Below are 20788 nucleotides of genomic sequence, written 5' to 3'. Positions count from 1 at the left end.
TCACTGCACACAGCCTCTAAACTGAAAGAGACCAAAATTTAGGTCGGAAATGCGTCACTTCCCCATATCCATTCTCCAGCTCATTTCTAACTGGAATGAAAGGCAACTGGGTGATGTGGAAGGCCTGGGGTATGTTTGTTGCAGGAAATGGGACTGATGGAGCTTTGCTTCCTGCACTGTGTGCCCTGGCCAAGTGTCTGCCATGAAGTATGTGTTCACTGAAAGGTCTGCAGAGTCACCTATATATGTCTAAATAGGGATATAAATAGAAAATCAGGTTGGGTAGTGTGTGCAGGCTTTATTTGGAAAAAAAAGAAACACAAACAGAATGAGAACAAAAAGAGCTTTTCAGTGTCTCATGCCTGATGCTGGCCAAGATCCAGATAGATCCCTACTGCTGGCTGAAATTAGAGCTGTGTCAGTCTACACTAGTGTGTCTGGCTGCCTGCTGCCCTGGATGGATTTTCTGAGAGCTCCAGGTCATCCAAGTATGGGAGTGTGTGACCGTGTTTGCAGGGGTCTCAGGGTGAGGGAAGAGATGAGGATCTGACTCCATGTTTCACAAGGCTTGATTTATCATTTTATGATATATATTACACTAAAACTATACTAAAAGAATAGAAGAAAGGATTTCATCAGAAGGCTAGCTATGAATAGAATAGCAAAGAATGATAACAAAGGTTTGTGGCTCGGCTCTCTGTCCGAGCCAGCTGGGCTGTGATTGGCCATTAATTACAAACATCCAACATGGGCCAATCACAGATGCACCTGTTGCATTCCACAGCAGCAGATAATCAATGTTTGCATTTTGTTCATGAGGCCTCCCAGCTTCTCAGGAGGAAAAATCCTAAGGAAAGGATTTTCCATAAAAGATGTCTGCAACAGGAGTGTCCATCTTCTTTTGCTTGGCTCATTCCTTATATTAGTGGCCAAGAGATAGAATGATGTAAGAGTCATTTTGGGAGCCTAGAAAATCTGAAAACCTGCCTGTGAGTTTCCCTTTTCCAGTGAGAAAGTCTTTTGGTTGGCAATGGTACACTTGGACTTTTTTTGGCATTTCAAGATTAATAATATTGACTTAAAACATGCAGTGAGGAGGAGTAAGCTCTTGCTTTCCACAAATATAGAATGCATTTTTAATTTAAACATTTACAAAATAGAGAATGCATTTTTAATGTACCCATTTACAAAAAGATAAAAACGCCTCTTTCTTTTCTTTTTCTTTTTCTTTTTCTTTTTCTTTTTCTTTTTCTTTTTCTTTTTCTTTTTCTTTTTCTTTTTCTTTTTCTTTTTCTTTTTCCTTTCCCTTCCTTCCTTCCTTCCTTCCTTCCTTCCTTCCTTCCTTCCTTCCTTCCTTCCTTCCTTCCTTCCTTCCTTCCTTCCTTCCTTCCTTCCTTCCTTCCTTCCGCCGCTTCCGCCGCTTCCTTCCGCCACTTCCTTCCGCCACTTCCTTCCTTCCTTCAGCCACTTCCTTCCTTCCGCCACTTCCTTCCTTCCGCCACTTCCTTCCGCCACTTCCTTCCTTCCTTCAGCCACTTCCTTCCTTCCGCCACTTCCTTCCTTCCGCCACTTCCTTCCGCCACTTCCTTCCTTCCTTCCTTCCTTCCTTCCTTCCTTCCTTCCTTCCTTCCTTCCTTCCTTCCTTCCTTCCTTCTGACATTTTTTATGCCTGTTAATGTAGATAACAGAAAAAAATCCTCATTAAAATTCCCTTACATGATGAAAAAGTATGAAAAAAAGTATTCCAGGAAATACATCACATCTGGACCTACAAAATCTACCCTAAGAAGACACAACTTTGTGAATTGATTGAAGTCTGAGGGGAAAATCAAGGCTTTACCTTCTGCAAAGATTGATTTTGGGCTGCATTTGTCTCCATGTGTTCTGTAATATACCCAAATTCACTGCTCTATAATCAGGGTGATTTGAGTTTTGAGTGCTGCAAAATGTGAGTAAAACCTCTTCATCCTTGCTAACTTTCCATTTTCAGGTTTTTTTCATGTGACAAGAAGACATAACTATACAAAATATCATCCTGGTAGAATACAGGCATACTGTTGTGTGATGGGATCACAGTCAGCAGTCTTGGCTTTACATTTTTGAATCTCAATGTGCACGGCTCAAAATTCAGGTTTATTAGGAGTCATAAATGGCAGTTTATGCAAAGAGCAGACAGTTCCTTTATGGTGCAGCCTGCTTGCCAGTCTGTTACACAGTTGGGTGTAGCTGAAGAACAAGTGGGAGACAAATGAGGAAGTTTGATTCCTGAAGTAATTGGGAACATCCAAAAGTATTCTCTGTATCTGTGAAAGAGAGCAAAGGACATTCTTGTGAAAAGCCTGGCTCCTGAAGAGAGCTTCTACCTGTGGGAATCCACAAAATCAGAGGGTTTTGGGAAAGCTGCAAAAGACTGGCCTCAGAGACAGCAGAACTGTGATTAGAGCTAAGCAGCAGCCATGAGATTGGTCAGCAGAAAAATTATTTAAACTGTAGAAAAAGCAAGGACAAATAGAACAATGGTCTGTGTATTAATGCTTGTCTAGAATAACTCTCTAAGCTACAGAAGAGTTTATCTAGCAAGATATTAGGAAGTTTGAAGCTTAATAATGGAGCTCTGTGTTTTAAGGCTTACAAGCAGGTATTGTATTTGAAATAAGCCAGCATTGTTTTAACCAAAGGTACCTGTGCTTATAGTGGTTGGATGGAACTACTGTCAATGTGCTTTTGTTTTGTGTGATTGGTCAAAAAATTTATAAAGTGAGTTGTAACATGAAGTTCTTTGTCTGCTGCCTGGGATGTGAGCTGGTGGCATCTTCCCATTGTCATAACCATGGAATGGGAGTGATGCTGGAAAATCAAACAGCTCAAGGCAGTTCTACAGCAGCCCCGTCCCGTTTGTGATTTGTACAGAGATCCCTCCCGGTGTCACTACCTCTCCTGAAGGATCATGCTGCTCTCTGAACTTCTCTGGAGCTCTGGGCTGCTGCTAAGGATGCCATGTGCTTGAAGGCAGAAGGGTCCTGCCAGCCCTGAGCTCAGGAGAGTTGGCCTTTGCATGCTGCTTCACCCATTCACCCCACTCAAAAAACCCCACACCATCCTGCCCCACACTGCAAGAACTTGGTGTTTGATGTCCATTTAATGTCATTACATCCTCATGTCTCATTACATCCTAATAACCTTACCATTTGTACTCTAGCTTGTACAACTTATGTGGTTTCCCCCTCTGGCTGTGGGTTGTTCTGTTGATATGGCTCATAAAAAAACTGTTGGCAATATAAAATGATGTAGGCAATAAGAGTGCCTACCTCTACAGAATATAAAGGATTTCTGTAAAAATAGCCCTTATGTAGATGTTAAACTAAATGCTGATAGTTCTCACCTTTTATTTTTAATATTGGTAGCTCACTGCAAGATGTTCCTGTAGAAATTAGGAGTTCCTTCACATAAAATGTGGAATTAACTTTTTCCTACTCTAGAGATGGCATCAAAAATGCTATAAATGCTTCATGTTTTCAATTATAAGAGAAAAGAATTAGGAAAGAGGAGGAAAAATACTAAGAGCTCTTCCAGCTCCTGTTCCACCAATCCATCAGTGTATCCATACACTGCTTTGTCCAAATTCCAGAAGAAGTAATTTCCATCAAGAACTTTTCTATAATCCAGAATTCATTATCAGATTAAATTTATTCTCTTTTTGTTTCTATTTTCTTTTCATTATACAACTAGTTGTACTTCTAGAGTATCACTGACAAAGAAGTAATAATTTTCTTTCCAGTTCCTCTCTCCACAAAAATCCATCATTGTGTTGCATTCTTAGTATTTCCTTAGGTGTTTATCTCTTTGTGGTTTAGATATGAAGACAAATTTTCCAGCTGTATTAAGGTATTCTGTGATGTTTTGCCACAAAAGAAAAAAAATCTGTAAGGTTTACCATGAGGATGTTTATGGAATGCCTGAACAGCAGATTATATAGTGTATAGTGGAAATGCATCTTCATTTCTTTCTAGATGAGAACTTTTTATCTATTTCTGAATGAACCTTGATCAGCTATAAAACTGCTCTGAGTTTTTCACTGAGTTCCCAGGCAACCAGGCTGCTTTATGAAATCTGTATATTTTCACTAATTCTTTGGAACAGGTCTTTTTCCTGTCTCGTGTTCACAGAATATAACAAGAGTTCATGTCTACTGGGTATTTTATGTGCACACAGTTCCTTTTTCCATATATGTTTTTTTAATGAAACAAGACATGGATTCTGAAGCTGGTGCTGTGAGAATTTTTGTTATATGAAAAGCCCCTTCATTAAAGATAATATTTAATTTTTTATTACAACTTTCATTTTGCGAAGATATTTTTCCTGTTTCTTCTCAGAGTACTCTCTGTGTTATAGGTGTCAAATTGATTGACTCCTGGGTGATTATTTTTCATTTGTGCAGAATTAGTACTATTGATGACAACTCTGGAAGTTCATTAATAGTCTGATAATACCACACAATGCCACTACATCTTCTGTCAGACAAAACAGTATTCACATCATGAGGCCAGAGAGAAGGCCAGTCTTAGAACATTACAGATTTTTTTTCATTAAATAGATTTTTTCTTCAGTTCCTTATTTCACTTTCATTCCAAAGGTGGAGGAGGTAACATGGAAACACATATAACTGTGTTTGCCCCAGAGAGAAAATCCCTAAACTTGCTCCTTCAGAAAAGTCAGGTATAATATCTGGGGTAGAAGTTAAAACTGACTCTATGTGATAAAACGAAAGCACTTGACCAAAAGTCTATCCCTAAGTAACCTCTTGAATAATCTCTGAACAAACAGTGGTTCTGTAAATTATTCTGTATAAAAGTACAAACAGATAAATTATAATATGGCTACTTTACATTGTAGTCCAGTGTCTTGTGGACATTTTATTGCTGCTGTGTCTGGAAACCTTGAAAGAACAAAAATTCAATCTACTGCTGAATATAGAGATCCTAGCATCTTAATAAGGCTGTGAAATCACCTGCAATCAAACAATCCTTTGGAAAGTTATTGTTCTTGGACACAATAAATTACTTTTTAAGAACCATTAAGTTTTCAAGTGAATTAAGACAAAGGGTTAAGTGAGCGAAATGAGAGCGGCTTACACTGTTGTTTTATGGGATAATGATCTTTCTTCAAGTCTGATAAAACAGTTATGGAGTTGCTGTGAGCTCCCCATAATGCTACTGATGTAGTTGATAGTTGAAGAAGCTGACTAACAGGGAAACTAACCATTCTCCTAGAGAAAATATGTCTGAATTCCAGATACTTGGTAAATGTTCTATGAAACTATTGCTAATTATTTTATGGAGTTATCTGTGGCTTTAACCAGGAAATTAATTAGTGCTGTAGTTGTATGTTGGTGTAATGTGGGATATCATTTTCCCCATTCCCATACAGAGGAGAGTGATTACAGTTTAATACATGTCTACATGCTTTCAAATGATATAACAGTATTTTAATGCTTTACAGTTTATATCAGATCCCAAGCAATGCTTCAGTGCCTTCACCCGCCTCCTCAAACTCAGGGTGGGCAGCCAGTGCTTTTGGAAGTTGGCTGGAAGGAATTCCACCTCCTCCTTCAGAGACCATAACGTGGGTCCTTAGAGGAAGGACTGAATAGAGCTTTAATTGGTGAAAGGAAGGTAAAACCAAACTGAAGTACTAGAAATCTCAGTTAAATTCCATTATTTATACTGAAGAAACTCTCTCCCTTGTTCTGCTGCTCTTATTGAGACAGACTTGTCATTGAAGAAGTTTATCTCATTTTGTCAGGTCTGCATTTTTCTATTTGCAGTATTTTTGTTAATATTATTCCTTACCAGTCCTACAGCATTTGCCTACACAACCATATCAGTGAGAAGGGTTTTCTCTACATTTTAACATGCAGCATTGTCCTGTATGTTTTTATTTAATATCCCCCACACACTCCTGATAAAATAAAAATGCCACCAAAACAAATGAACAAAACCCCAGTTATACAAGACCACTCCAAACACCTGGAAGCAGGACACCTAATAACAGAACACAAGCAGCTGAACATTGATTTTCTGCAATTCACCAGTTGGCATATCAGCAGAAAGCAGAAACTTTCTGAATGAATTATCCAATTTCCTTTGCCTTGTCCCTACCCCATTTCAGAATAGGTGTTTCAAAACTATTGATTTGCATATGCTTGAAGTACACTATTGGCTAAATAAATCCTACAACAGGACTAAGCAAAACCATTCTTCTGGTAAACACTGCATGGGCTATTTAGAATAGACACTGAGCAAGTGAAAGAAGTCCTGTATCAAAATTCAACTTAGATATTTTCTCCTAAACTGTGTAATCTTTAGTGATTGAAGCTGTACTGAATCAGTCAGATGCTTTTATTTCTGCCCAAAGGCTTTTTGGGACTACTGCCTAACAATCAGTTCCCAACCAGCCAGTTGCTTTTTGATTTTTATTTTGCACATTAGAAAGTAGCCCATTAAAAGCTGATTCCTTGAGAGAAAAAAGAGGAAATATAACACCTGCTTAGTAAATGACATAAAATAGCTCTAAAGTAAGGATGTATTTAAAGTGAGAACGTATGAACACAGATGTGCTTTTCTTTATGTGAATTGCTAATAATGTTTCTAAGACTTTTGGGAAACTTGCCTTTGTTGATCAGTTCATCAAAGAGTTAAAAGAACAAAATTGTGAGAGAGTTTTGCTTCGCATCAATCATTTGCTTCAGAATTTGAAGATCACTCTTCCCTTTTAATCAGCACATGGAATATATTCTCTTTTCTTGGAGAGGGCAATTTGTTCATTACTAATTGAAGTAGACTAATTATAAATGATTAGCATTTGAAGAAGGCTTTTAACTGCTATATAAGACCAGTTCAGTGTGCATTTCTCTGCACTTCTCATGAGTGTAACTTTAAATACATGATTCAATAAGGGCCTCAGTATAAAATAGGATTAAATGTACTTATAAGGCTTTAGCAGTCATTTTTGCTGGTCTTTAATCCTAAACCAAATGATGCTAAATATGCAGAATCACAAAAGACAGAAATCAGGTAATTCAGTATAAACATTCTTGCTTCCTGTGACATATTTCTACTACTTTCCCAAGTACCATTTCACTGCAAATATTGTTTCACAAAGAGTATTAAAAATACCTTAAGCTTTTAGTTCAAAATGGCAAACAACTCAAGAGGTAATAGTGATCCTGCAAATCCAAAAGAGTCAAAGAAATTTACACTGAAAAGAATTGGACAGATTTTTTTAGTTTATTGTAACAGCAGCAATGGTATTGATAGGTGCATCAATTTAGAATAAAGCCATCAAAACGAATTATTTACATACCTAAATATGTCTAGAAGAGAAATAGTTTTTTTAGCTCCTCACTCCTCTCCTTGCTCTCTGGTCATGACAATAGATGCTGCATTGCTCTGCATGATTTGCAATCTGTGAACATGAATGTGACTCCTGCCTTTAGAACAACTCATGTCTGCAAGGCTAGGGCAGGGAGAAAGGCAAAAAGAAGAAGAGAAGTGACTTTTTGCTTGAAGCCCTTCTGGGAATCCAGTTTTTCTCTTGGTGAAAAGATTCTTCACGTGACTTTTCTATTTTGTCCTCTGCAACTTGTGTCAGTTTTCCAGACTGTATATTCTTTATGAAGACATCAATCGCTATAAAAATTCCTTATAATTCCCTCTCTCCTTCCCATTTCAGCTTTGAACCTGAACAAGGACCAGTCTTGAGCATGAACCAGGAGCTGCAACCAGGCATCCCCACTATGAGAACATTCCTACACAGCATCATAAATGTGGGATTGCATCAGTGCATGAATGAACGCCCCTGCCAAGCTGATCCAAGAGTAAAATGAAATACCAGGTGCTAAAAAGTGCAGTGCACAAGCACAGTCAAGGCACCCTGTACTCACAGACCTTAACAAGACACACTATCAGGTTTTCTGAGGCTTCATAATAAGGGAGATTTTTTCATGAATGGGGTGGAGAATGATGGGGATGTTTTTTACTTTGTCACCTGAGAGGTGGAGCAGTTAAAATATGGAGACTGAGCTGAGAAGTCATTTGGAGTTCCTGCTGCTGAATTACTGGAAATTGCTGAATGGGGAATTGGATGAGTCCATGATGTTCTTGGCATGAGGAATAAACACAAGGAGATTGTGTTCCATATAAAAAAGTCACCCAGTATTACAAGAATGAAAAAAGAGGGGTGACATGGACACAACTTTGTAGTAGAAGACCAGTCTTTGCAGCAACATTTTTAATAAATGGAGGGGACCAAATTTGTTTTGTATTTATATACAAACGTGGCAGTGAAACGCTGGCCATTCAGATTAAAAAGTGGTGCAAGTGAATATTAAGATGCCTATTTTAATTTTGTAGAATTTGAAAGATGTCAGAGAGACAAGGGGGCAATGGGTCTGGAATGCTGAGGGCTGTTAGTTGTATTTTAAAAGTATTTAAATTTAAATTTGCAGGTAAGGGTAGCCTGAGATAAATATAAAGGCAAGAGTGAAGGAGACAAAATTATATGTATTTTGAATTTCCCACCAAGAACCACAACAAAATCTAGAGAGTTCTGTAGAAGAAAGACAGCAGGAGAAAATTATCATAGTGCAGAGTCAGAGAAGCCAAAAGGAGACTGATTTCAAGAGTTACTTAGCTGTACTGAAGGGAGCTGGCAGTTCAAGGCAGGACACAGAGTGCTATTTCTGAGTGTAAAGAGATTGAATAGAGAGGAGAAATGGTAGTTAAAGAGGCTAGGGGGTGGGACAAGTTTATTTGTGCTGTGACATGGGAGGATGGGAAAGTGAGGCAAAGATTAAAAGACAAAATAAAAAGAGAGACCAGCAAAACTGAATTTACAGTTCCAGTGTTGCAATAGGTAAGTAACAGGGAGTAAAGACAAAAGATTGTGATGAAAGAAAATGGAGAGGACTGAAATAAGTTCTAAAAATATGTCACAGATGTTTCTTGAATCGCCAGACGGTAATCACTGTGCCTGCTGGGGATGATGAAAGTAGACAGGTCCAGATATTGCAGGACAGACTGAATCATTCTGTGGTGCTCTGATCCAGGCTGCCTTGTTTTCTGGGGCTGGATTCCTTGAAATTTGGCTGAGGTGGATCTGAACACTGCTGTTTCTGCATGAGGCTGCTACCCAAGGTGAGTGTCTGTGACGGTGTTCACAGGGGCTCTTGGATTTGGGGAAGAGACGAGGATCTGACTCCATGTTTCACAAGGCTTGATTTATTATTTTATGATATATATTACATTAAAACTATACTAAAAGAATAGAAGAAAAGGTTTCATCAGCTGGCTAGCTAAGAATAGAATAGCAAAGAATGATAACAAAGGTTTGTGAGTCAGACAGAGAGCCCGAGCCATCTTACTGTGATTGACCATTAATTACAAACATCCAACATGGGCCAATCACAGATGCACCTGTTGCATTCCACAGCAGCAGATAATCAATGTTTGCAATTTGTTCCTGAGGCCTCCCAGCTTCTCAGGAGGAAAAATCCTAAGGAAAGGATTTTTCACGAAAGGATGTCCGCGATAAGTGTCAGCCAAACCATTGAGAGACTTTTGAAGAGGCAGAGGGGTAAACCTGTGGGTCAAGCATGCCATCAGTGGGAGTGTGAACATGTTCTGAGCTCAAAAATGGGAGTCTAAAAACCTAAACATTATCCTGTCAATTTTTCTTATTCTTCTGACATTGAAACAGGGTGAAATTGAGACAAGTAAATGCAGAAATAAAGTTTCAAATCAAAATCAGATAGACAGTGTTTGCAAAGCCTTATTATTATAGTGACAATGAACAGAAACTTCTTGGATCACAGAGCTGAAGTCAGATACTTAAAGTCATATCTATTTCAGAAGTCTGAGTCCTTTAAAAAATCGTTTTTAGGCTTTTCATCCCTTTCTTCAGAACTGATCTGCCATTTTTGAGTGCTCTTATTAATGTTTAGTAACTGTAGGGATGTTGATGTTCCAAACAAGAGGATATCTGGGGATGTCCTCCTTTTCCCTGTCTCCCTTGTAGAAAAGTACCCAGTACAACATATCAAGAGTAATGAGATTTTTGTATCATTATAAAGATAGAAGTACATTTTAGCTCTGTTATCTACCAATGTTGTAATCTTTTGCACAGGTACTCTTTGCACAAACTAAAACCAACTGTAGGAAAATCTGTTATAAAGCCTCTCCTTCAAATATAACACTGAAGAAGACAACTGAAGGGTAGTATTGCAAAGTAAACTACAAGTGGCTTTCACAGCTTATAATGCAAGTATCCTAACAAATTCATAAAACCAAAATATAGCCACTAGGTAGTTAAATATCCTTGCTATCATACAAAACTAAATAGCCTGTAATTTTTCTTTTTTTTTCCTGTTTTATATGCCAGGGGATTCTTTCAAATGTGTTTACCATAGTCATTTTCCCCCCATTATCTCCTAAATTTTTGCAAATTTGAGCTCAGAAATACTTACCTATATTAAAAATTCCTTATATTCCTCCTCCTCTCTTAGTTTCTCTGTTCCACTTTTCTATCTCATATCAGAAGCAAAGTGTAAGTGTATTTGCAGATTTCTCTTTTTTCTCTCCAGCTTTTCTCCACCTGCAGGCCTTTGATTTGAAATTGTAAGGCACTTAAATCTTCTGCCAGCATTCTTATAAACAGATTCAACTTGTCCTTTTGTCGATGCTTCAGCATGTAGCCAATTTCCTCTCTTTTCTTGCAGTTTAGAAGACCTCAGATAATTCTGCCTCTGTTCTCTCACAAATATATGAAATTCTAAGCAGTCATCTAACTTCACATTCATGAGGCAATTTCATTGCCACTAAATTGCAGACTTGGCAAAACACTGTCCATCTGCCTTTGAAATGATTTAAGAAAGGATTGAATTTCAGAGATGCTGGTGCAGACAATCTAATCTGCTACATGTCTGCTTGTACTTTTACAGAATAGCCTTGTTCTTTTGCATATCCCAGCATGGAATGCTTAAACTGTTGTTGAGCTTAGTTAAAATTTCCATTCCATTCACCAGTGCTTCATATTTTATTTGATAAAAGACAAGGTCAGTGGGATTCATAGAATTTGGCCTAAAACTGCTGATTGCAGGGAACAATGCAGTTCTGAATAGATCTTTAGAAAGAACTGATCTGGTGTCAGTATGCACTCATGTGGCTTGGCTGCAGTTTTGGGCTGCTGAAGTAGAAGTGGTGAATGCTTTTACTTGTGTTCCAAACTCTTAGTTAATGCCTTTGCAGATAGGTTATCTGGGAAGGGTGTAATATATTAATCCCTCAGGTTTATTTAGACAACCCCCCTCCAAAGATTTAAGCAGCTGCCTCCTCAGATTCCTCGGTCTGAAGCCAGTCAGATCATCTAGAATCCAGTGGTTTTTTTTCCCTTTTCATCTTCATTTCAGGACTTTGAGTCTGCAGGCTGTAAGCATCCACAAAGGAATGTGAGCAGCTGTGGTTGCAGAGACGTGTCTGCTGAGCAGCAACGTGTGCTCACAGTGGCACAGTGGCCTGATGGGTGGGATTCCTTTTTAAAGAAAAAAAGTATTTATCCTGTCTCTTGAACAATGTGTTTAAATGTAGAGCAAGCAGAAATTCTGATTTGCTGTCCTTTCTCAGTGGTCTCTGTCGCTCAAACAGTGGCAGTCCAAATACTTCAGTGTTAACTTCCAAGCACACTAAATCTGCTGCAGTCAGGAAAGATATTAAATACTAAAAAAAGAAACATACTGACTAAGTTGCTGGCTCTCAGGCTGAACAGGCTCATACATCTTTTACCCTCAATAGCTTGTAGGCTCTGATGCAAGAGAGGAAGAGTGGCCGTGTACTCGGAGAGAAGGCATTTTCATTATGTCAAAAATAAATGGCTAAAACCTGAAGTGTGGCTAGTGCTGAGTGTACTTCCTTGGCAGGAGCTGGTGGCATTCTGAATAGCAAAGCCTTTGAGATGTGTTTCAGTAGTCCTGTATTATTTATTTTGATCACATAAATGTTTATTTTCTGTCTCTAAAAATAGATGAAGTGAATTTGAGAATGCTGCAATGTGAATAAACGGCGCGTCGATGAAAACTCCTTTGGCAGTGTATCTAAGCCACAATCAACCACTCACAATTTTTGTTATATAAAGACTTTGGGGAGCAGGGGGGAGTTAATGTCTGTAGGCTTATTGGCTCTGTATACATTTGCTATGACCCTTTTGTTAGTGAAATTACTCAGGAAGGAGATAGGAATCAATGCAGCACTGCAGGCAGTGTAAACCAACTTGTGCACGTTTCGAATATAGTTGTCAAGATCTTATCTTGCCATGCCTGCCCAAATGATAACAAATCCCAAATACATTCTTACCATGGGGCTGCTCTAAACCAGACTGCAGACATGGATATTTTGAGCGATAATCCAGAAATTTGTAGCAACAAACTTTGCTTTCTCTTTTTGCCAACAGCGCCTAACTGCTGCTGCAAGCTGAACTCAAAGATGCTGATGTGTGTAACTGTAGTGATGGGTTTATGGTAAGTATTTGAAGCTGAATTTTCCTTTTTTTTTTTTTTCTTTTTAAGTCTTATGACCTATATTTCAGTTAGTTGTGGAATACCCTTGGAGTGGTTATGAGCAATTCTTGTGATTTTTCAGCTGTTCTGAAATCTTATTCCTCAGTTTTTGTCCTATGCAGTAGGATAGTACTTATAAAAACATATTTTAGTGGTTTTAAAATGGTGTAGTCTTCTATACACTACTGAACGTTTGAATTGTGATCCCTTATTGAATTGTGCCCTTTATTTGATATGTTGTCAAATGCCATTTCAAATTTCTTTCCAATACTTCATCAGATTAATTCCATCATCTTTTATCTCTTCCATCGTCTTTTCCACCATTTCAACACAGCAGTAAGAGTAACAAAGTCTGATTTAATAATCTGTCTACAACATTTTATAGGTTAAATAGCATCTTTTTCCCAAGATAGAACCAATGGTGTGGAAATCAATTAGACATTTAGCACCATTGAAAAATATACGTTTTATAAAATCTTTAAAATTTTGGTTTTTCTAGAAAAGATAAAAAAAAAAAGGAAAAAAACCCAAAATCTATGTGATTAGGAGAATAGTAGCCCTGAGATTATTCTCTCCTATCTGTTAAAATCCATTCCTAGCAGACATAACAAGAGCTCAAAATCGTGGCAAAATTGATTTGAAGTGCATCTTCACTCTTGACTTTCTCTGTGGTGGCTCATTTCCCTTTTCCGTGCTCCTTTGCAATGGCATTCTTCCAAGCTGTGAGACTGAGAAGTACAAGCCCAACACTGATTTCAGCAGGGAACTGCAGAGACATTTGCCCTTTATTGTAGATGCAGAACATAAATTGAATCCACGGAGAGCAGCATCTTGAAAGTACCCTAGGAATAATTTTTCTAGAGCAGACATTTAGATGATGAGCATTGTTCCCTTTTGCTAAGCTTTTTTAATATCATAGAAAGTCAAGCATGTTCCTACTGTAAATATTGTATATCCCTTTTTTAAACATGATTTTTACACAAACCCTTTTGGATGGCAATACAAATGCAAAATACTTAAGATCCAAATTAATTCAGAAGTAGAAGATCCAATTTGGAACTTTGCACAATAAATAACTGCTGAGTGTGGATTTTGATGGAGCATAATTTATCAGATAAAACTGCAGGTCACGGTGTATTTAAGGCCACTACTTCTAATACTGGATTTTATTGTAAAATCAATTAATTGATCAATTAATTATAGTCAGTCATTTATCATCCTAATGCAGACACTTTTTCTCCCTCAAAGTCAGACTACTCCTCTCTCATAGGAGTCATGCTTTCCATAACACTTTTTATTTTATTGGATTAGTTTGGAAAGGGAGAAGGCAGACCTCAAAGCCACACAGGCAGACAAAAATAATCACTTTTTCTCCTCTATGAAGGCAAAAATCACAGGCAAAACCTTCATCTGCAGGGAAAGAGATATTACCAACCTAAACTAGAATCCTGAGTTTCTTGTTGTCCTTGCCAATTGAACGTAGGGATTGTATTCAGAAATAGTTTATGGGAATTTTCACAGAAGTGGAGTCCATACAGTGTTGCCAGAATGTGTTTCTAGTAACAGTCAAAAATTCTTCTTAGCTTGTGCCAGTTAAGAGGTTCCTGTTTGATTAGGGGGTGGCCAAGGGGCACACACATCCAATGGCATTTCAGCAGCATGGCATTAAACATGGCACCATTCTACAAACCAATCACCAGGTCTAAAATCTACAAGTTGTCTTTGCTCCCTTGGACAAGGGAAGGTTCAGAATGGAATCCAGAGAACCCAGATCAATTATCTCCATTTAATAGGAAATGCTGATGGTAAGAATACGTATGAACAGCTTCAGATGGTGTTTCCTGTCCTCACCAGACTCTCCTTTCCTGCAGTTACTTATTTTTCTTATGTCTGTCACAATGAGGCACAGCCAGAAGGGTGGGATCAGGGGAAATTGAAATCTACACCCTCTGTGTGTCTGCTGTCTTTGTCCAGTGGATTTTCTACAATTATTCTCCTTTTGAATATCTTCTCTTTTAAAGACTGAAATTAAATATTCAAGGGGCCAGAAAGAAAAAAGAGGAGAAATATCTGTGATGGGTGCAACTAATCATTCACATGCTGATTTTTTGGATCAAGCATCAAACAATTCTTATTTATGGACCTTCAAATATCTTTTTTTGATATATCTTTCTATCACAGTTTAGCATTCATCACTTACCTATCTGTAATCAAACTTCCTGTGATACGTGGAGGTGTATATACACTGACTATACATAAAAGATTTGTATTTAAGTTTTTTTAATTACACACTCCTCATTTTGATGAGGCATATGATTTAATCTAGTTTAATTATGAATCTTTGTTTTCCTGCTGTATGTATTACTGATCCGTTTTTTGGCCATGTGATACATATATTTCAGTTATTTCTTTCATACAAATTTAATTTTTGCATGTGAATCCCAAAAAATAAACAAGTGTGAAAAATTTATTAAATTTCAATGCTCATTTAGAAATTATTTTTAGTGAGTCTGGTCTGCACTGAAGTAATGCAGATTATAAATTTGATACCATTTTCTGCAAAAACAACAAAAAAGAAAAAGAACAGAAATTCACAACTTGAGTTTTGCAATTTTAAGAGAAGGCCATCATCATGAAAATTCTTTCATTACTAGTGAGATTACATGATCATAATCACAAAAGAAAACATGCTTTGTACAAATTTAAATAGTAACTAGCCATGGGACAAGTTGTGGTCTTGTTCTTTTTGAGTTACTCTGATGGAGGGGAATCATTTGCTGCTCGGGGAATAAAAAGAACTCCATATCTCTGTCTGTAACTTGTAATTTCATTGTGTGGCTTACATTTGACTTTTTTTTTTGCCATGGTTTTCCTGTCTCTCAAGAAACGATGAGAAATTCAGTAAACTGTGAAAAAGTTCCATTAGATAACATCTGTTTTCTGGTGCTTCCTTTTTATTTTTTTACCTTGAATAAGGTCACCTAGCTTTTCTCCAGAGTGTTTAACAACAATGAGAAACAGATTTATAATGTCAGTGGGTCACTAGTACATTTTTGTCAGTGGCCTATATTTCTCCTTCAAGGTGTTCATGTTTTTACACTTGGAAATCCAGCATGAGTTCATTGAGACTGAACTTTAAAATGGAAATAAATAATGATTACATCATTCAGTTTTTCTCTCGTGTCAGGGAAAAATAGGTAAAATATCCTTAAACCTTTATCTCTTTTTGTGTTGCGTATTGTAAAGAAGTCAGCATAGCAGATTTACCCAGGAAGATCCTAAAGGAAGTTTGAGTGAAACCCTTTTTTCACTTCCAAAGTATATTTGTAGTCTGATTATTTGAAAAGCTCCATTATTATGTTGACATTCAATGTTGTTAATAACATTTTCCAAAGGAGAGCTGGTTATTTAATTCAACTCCCAAATTTTTTAAACAGAAAATGGAGTCATATGAAAACGCTGAATGTATTCTAAATAAATAATTGAAATTTGCATATCATATGGAAGTGCCTGCCATGGAGAGGTTGATTATAGTGAGATTTATTACACAGGGAAAACATTTTTATATGCTGATTCAATTAACTTTGAAAACTTGCAGTAGTGTGCTGGTATTGCTTATAGCCAGTATTTGCTTCCAAGGCAGCAAATTTATTGACTGTGTTCAGTATAAGCCCCAGGGGTGGAATCATGGAATGGTTTGGGTTGGAAGGGACCTTAAACATCGCCTAGTTCCAACCCCTGTGCCATGGACAGGGACATTTTTCACTAGACCATGTTGCTCAAAGATCCATCCAACCTGGCCTTGAGCATTTCCATGGATGGGGCATCCACAGCTTCTCCAGGCAACATGTTGTGATATCCACATTTTTTTAACATGATTTCTTTGTCTAAGGTTTTTTTTTTTTTTTCTCTTGGGAAGCAGAAAGGCAACAAGAGACTTCGGAAAAAAAAAAGAAAACAATTTTTATTTCATTTGCTTGTGTTGTGTTCATGTGGAATGGGTTTGGAAATTTTTTACCCACAGGTGATTGCTTGATTGGACTCTGGTGTGAGTTGTCTTAACTCATAGGCCAATTGGGGCTGTGTTGGGACTCTGGAAAGAGTCACAAGTTTTTATTATTATCTTTTTTAACATTTAGTAAGTATTTTTTGTATTCTTTAGAATAGTATAGCATTCTTTAATATAATATAGTATAATAAAGTAATAAATTAGCCTTCTGATAAGATTGAGTCAGATGCATCATTCTTTCCCCTCATTGGGGTTGGCATATGTTATTGCATTTACAATAACATGTGCCAGGGCCTCACAATCCTCATAGTAAAGAATTTCTTTCTCAAGTGTGATCTAAACCTACTTTCCTTCATTTTGAAGCCATTCCCCCTTGTCCTTCACTCCAGGCTCTTGTAAATAGCCCCTCCCCAGCTTTCTTCTAAGTTCCCTCAGGTAGCTGGAAGGCCACAATTAGACCTTGGTTTTCTTGAAATAAGGGTTGTACCATCAAGTCTTCCAGTTTCAGTTCTTTTAGGGCTTGACCCACAAGTGTTTGAAAGTTTTGGCCATTGAATTTAGTCAAAGTGTACTGAAAATTGCTTTGGTATTCCACTGAGTTTTCAGACCTCAATTAAATATTTTCAAATAGCATATTACTGCAGCCAGAGTTATTCATTAATGCCAGATCCAGCACCCTTTGAAATAAATGTATTTTTAAGGCTCTGAACTTCAGACCATATACTCAAAGACAAGGAGGTATGTAAATGGAATGTGATTTCCTGTCCAAGATGAATACATGCTTCTGATCATATCTGTATGAAATATTTAGATCCTGGTTTAAAGCACTTCATTGCTATTTTAACATTAAGCATATGAGTTGTCATTCAGGCTGTTTGGGCTTAGAATCAGCCATGAGGGTGAGAACGTGGCAATCAAGAAAGTTCTCCAATAGAACTTTAGACTTTTCTCTTGGCTGAGAAATATTATCAAACAAATTTTCCTGTCTGATTTTCAAATTCTGAACTCATGGTTTGTTAGGTCCTTACTATACTCTCATTCAAAATGATTCCCTGAGAATAATAATACCCTATAAAGTGGCCTATTATTATAAATGAATTAAGCACAACCTCTTAAGCAAGAGGAAAAGAACGTGTGAAGTGCAGATCTCAGTCAATCTCTTTCAAATATGGGAAATTCTCATGAAAATTATGGCACTTCAAAAATTCTTTTTCCTTAATTTCTGCTAAAATTACTTGACTTATGTCATAGAATCATTTCTTCCAACTACCTAAGGGTATCTACTTTAAATGTTAATAATTTTATACTTGAAACTTTACAGGATTGCTCATAGGTAATTCTACAATATCATAAAAGAGAACTTGGGGGTCCAAGCTACAAAACAGAATAAGATATTTAAATTAGCCAGTGATCTGTTAGATTAAAAATTTGTGTAGTGAAAAAAAAATCATAGGCAAACTTCATTAATGTGTTGCAGTAGAAACAGCTATTTCAAAAATTTCTCAGTCATTACAACTCCTTAAATAAAAGTGCATAAAGTATTTACATATAACTTTACATACTTTTATGCACTTCTATTTAAGGAGTTTTAATGACTGAGAAATACAGGATCAGAAAAAAGAAAGATAAGAGAGGAACAAAAAACTGAATAAAACTGAATTATTTGTATCTTGAACTGGATTAAAAAAAGGAAAAAATAATAGATTAATTTTTTTTTCATTTTTCCAGAGCAAAACACATACAGGTAGTCCTGATCAACTATGGCACAGGATAACAGATGGGAAGGAGCAAGTTTGAATTAAAAAATATAACCCAGAAGTTTTTTAAAACTTTAGGGCAGAGGCAAGAGTCACTATTAGAGAAGCCTCCTGGGTAACAACACCCTAAAAACTTTCTGTCTGTATGGATTGGATAATATTTAATTCAATCCTAAAAAACTCTGTCACTTACGCATTAGGTAGCTGGCAATGTCAAGTATGCAGCTTTAAAAAGATCATACATCAATTTAAGGTTATAAGCTTTGGTAAATTTCCAATTAAAAATTGCTAAAGTAGGAAGCAAAATTGCTTATTTTGAATGAAATAGGACATTGATTAAATCTAATGACAACACGTCTCCTGGCAAACAAAAAAGGCCATCCAGGCCTAATGGTGATGCTTACTATTTTATAATTATTTGAGCTTTCTACTTTTTGCCTTGGTCATTATGGAATAATGGTCCCATACTCTGAAGGGAGAGGGAAAAATGTGTGTTCAATTCTTTTCCTTTGAAAGCATTCTGTAGAAATATCACTTGTGAAAAGAACTCAGCTTTTCTCTTTATCTACTATGGCTTTATTCTCCCTATTTCTTATTTCCTATTTAAAACCCACTCTTTATGCATTTTCCTCTTCTGGAAGGTGCAGAAAGCTCAAATTCTCTCTTTCCTGTGACTCTAAGCTTTGCACCTTTTGCCTTTCCTCATACATTTTTTAGCCAAGTGATATCTTGGTTGCCACCAACTCATTTTTACCAATATAAAAAGAGAAAATATTTCCTATGGAAACTTCCCAATGTGGAAAATTCTCTACCACACCAGTGCAGCCTGCCCCTCCAAACAAACAAATGCTGTGTAATAAAACAGGAGATGGGGTAAAACTAATAGTTTTGAAAGATGTGCTACAACCAGATCATCTTTTTTTTTTTTTTTTTAATGTTGTTTTTGCAGGGTTTGATAAAGAAGATAAAGAATGTTTTCTCATGGAGGGACACGGGGAATTTGTATTACTGCACTGATTTTGTTTAGTTGAAAGAAGTGGTTTGTTTTCATTGTCTGGGAGTACTTGTGCAGATTTCCTTCCTACAAAGTAAAACCTGTTGGCTTTTGCTGCAGGGAAAAAACAGAGCCTTTATGACCTGTTATGGAAAACATTTCAGTTCCTTAAGATGAGGCGAGACAAGAGAAGGTTGTTCAGCAGTAAATCAGCTTGCACTGAGTCTCCTTCATCATTAGATTGTGCTAGGTTAGTTATGTCCCTCTTCTTGGTGAAATCCCAAGGCTCTGCTTAGTCTTTTTGGCATTGGAATTCCTTGTGATCTATTATCAGATTATCCTTGAACAAGTGCTGTATCTTTCACTCCCAGAAATAAGCAATCTGCTCTGTAGCACTCACCATTACATGGAGTCATTTATTACTGCAGAACTTTGTCATTCGATTATGCTTCTGTGCAGAGCACATGGCCAAAAATCTCAATCACAGGTGTCTAAAGTTGCTTAAAGAAGTTGTTGCTTTTCCAAACTTCAGAGATGCTCATCTGGTCCGTGGCAGACAGGATCCTACTGCAGTCATTTGCTGACTTCTGATCCTTTTGCTCTCATTTTTTTAGATGGCGAACATTTTCCTATGGTATGTGGAATACTTTTTCTTCTTCTGTACATTATTTTTTCTCAGCACCCAGTGAACTGATAAAAATGAAAAATATTTAGCTAAAGCTTTAACTATTTCATGCTACTTATTATGTTCAATACCTTGCTGTAAGCCTTATTTCAACTTATTTTTTTTCCATGTTTTCATGAGGAAAAGCTGATTATAGATAACCTGGCTGACAGTAAGAGATTGTGGCATAGAAGAAACATGTCAAATTCATAAACTAGCTGTTTTTAGGAGATCTATTTTGTTATACTGTGTAGAAAGGAATTTAAATAGATTCTAATTCTGTTCCCCAAACAGTTTATCTTTGGTTTAGACTAAACTGCTGCTGGTAACTACTTTCTGCCCAAGGCAGGAATTCCTTGTGTTTCTGTGTGTAGATAAATCAGCATGCTGACAGAGCACAATATCAGCAAGGGTACTTGTGTAGCCCAGACAGCTCTGGCTCTTGTTGAGCCTTGTGAAATCCACTAGCTATGAACTCTTTGCCCTTGCACTTAGCCCATTCCTGTCTTAACCCTCAGGCAATGTAAGAGAATATCATATAGAAATGGGAGGATAGTATAGAAAGGGCAATTGCCTCTGGTCTTTTCATTCCAATAGGCAGGAGAAGGAGCTTCTGCAATGGAAACTTAGTCTTTGAGTATGTATAGGACCTGGAAGAGAGAACGAACCCTCAGAACGCACTGATGAGAAGCAAGCTTTGGATTTGGTCAACTTTTACTAATTCCTCCTTCAAGTCACTCCAGAATTTATTGTAGAC

The 20788-nt window shown here is 37.1% G+C and overlaps 1 long non-coding RNA gene across 1 annotated transcript in view; it reads left to right on the top strand.

Annotated features, from left to right (window-relative positions):
- The first annotated feature begins 1644 nt into the window (after positions 1-1644).
- LOC141729206 (uncharacterized) overlaps positions 1645-20788 on the top strand; it is a 70783-nt gene continuing 51639 nt past the window's right edge. The window contains exons 1-2 of the long non-coding RNA XR_012580568.1: positions 1645-5672; positions 7732-12568. This is a non-coding gene — a long non-coding RNA (uncharacterized LOC141729206). The remainder of the gene's footprint in view (positions 5673-7731; positions 12569-20788) is intronic.

This window comes from Zonotrichia albicollis, chromosome 5 (assembly GCF_047830755.1).
Source record: "Zonotrichia albicollis isolate bZonAlb1 chromosome 5, bZonAlb1.hap1, whole genome shotgun sequence".
NCBI lineage: Eukaryota > Metazoa > Chordata > Aves > Passeriformes > Passerellidae > Zonotrichia > Zonotrichia albicollis.
The sequence above is the reverse complement of the archived record's forward strand: the minus strand, read 5'-3'. Positions and strand labels throughout refer to the sequence as shown.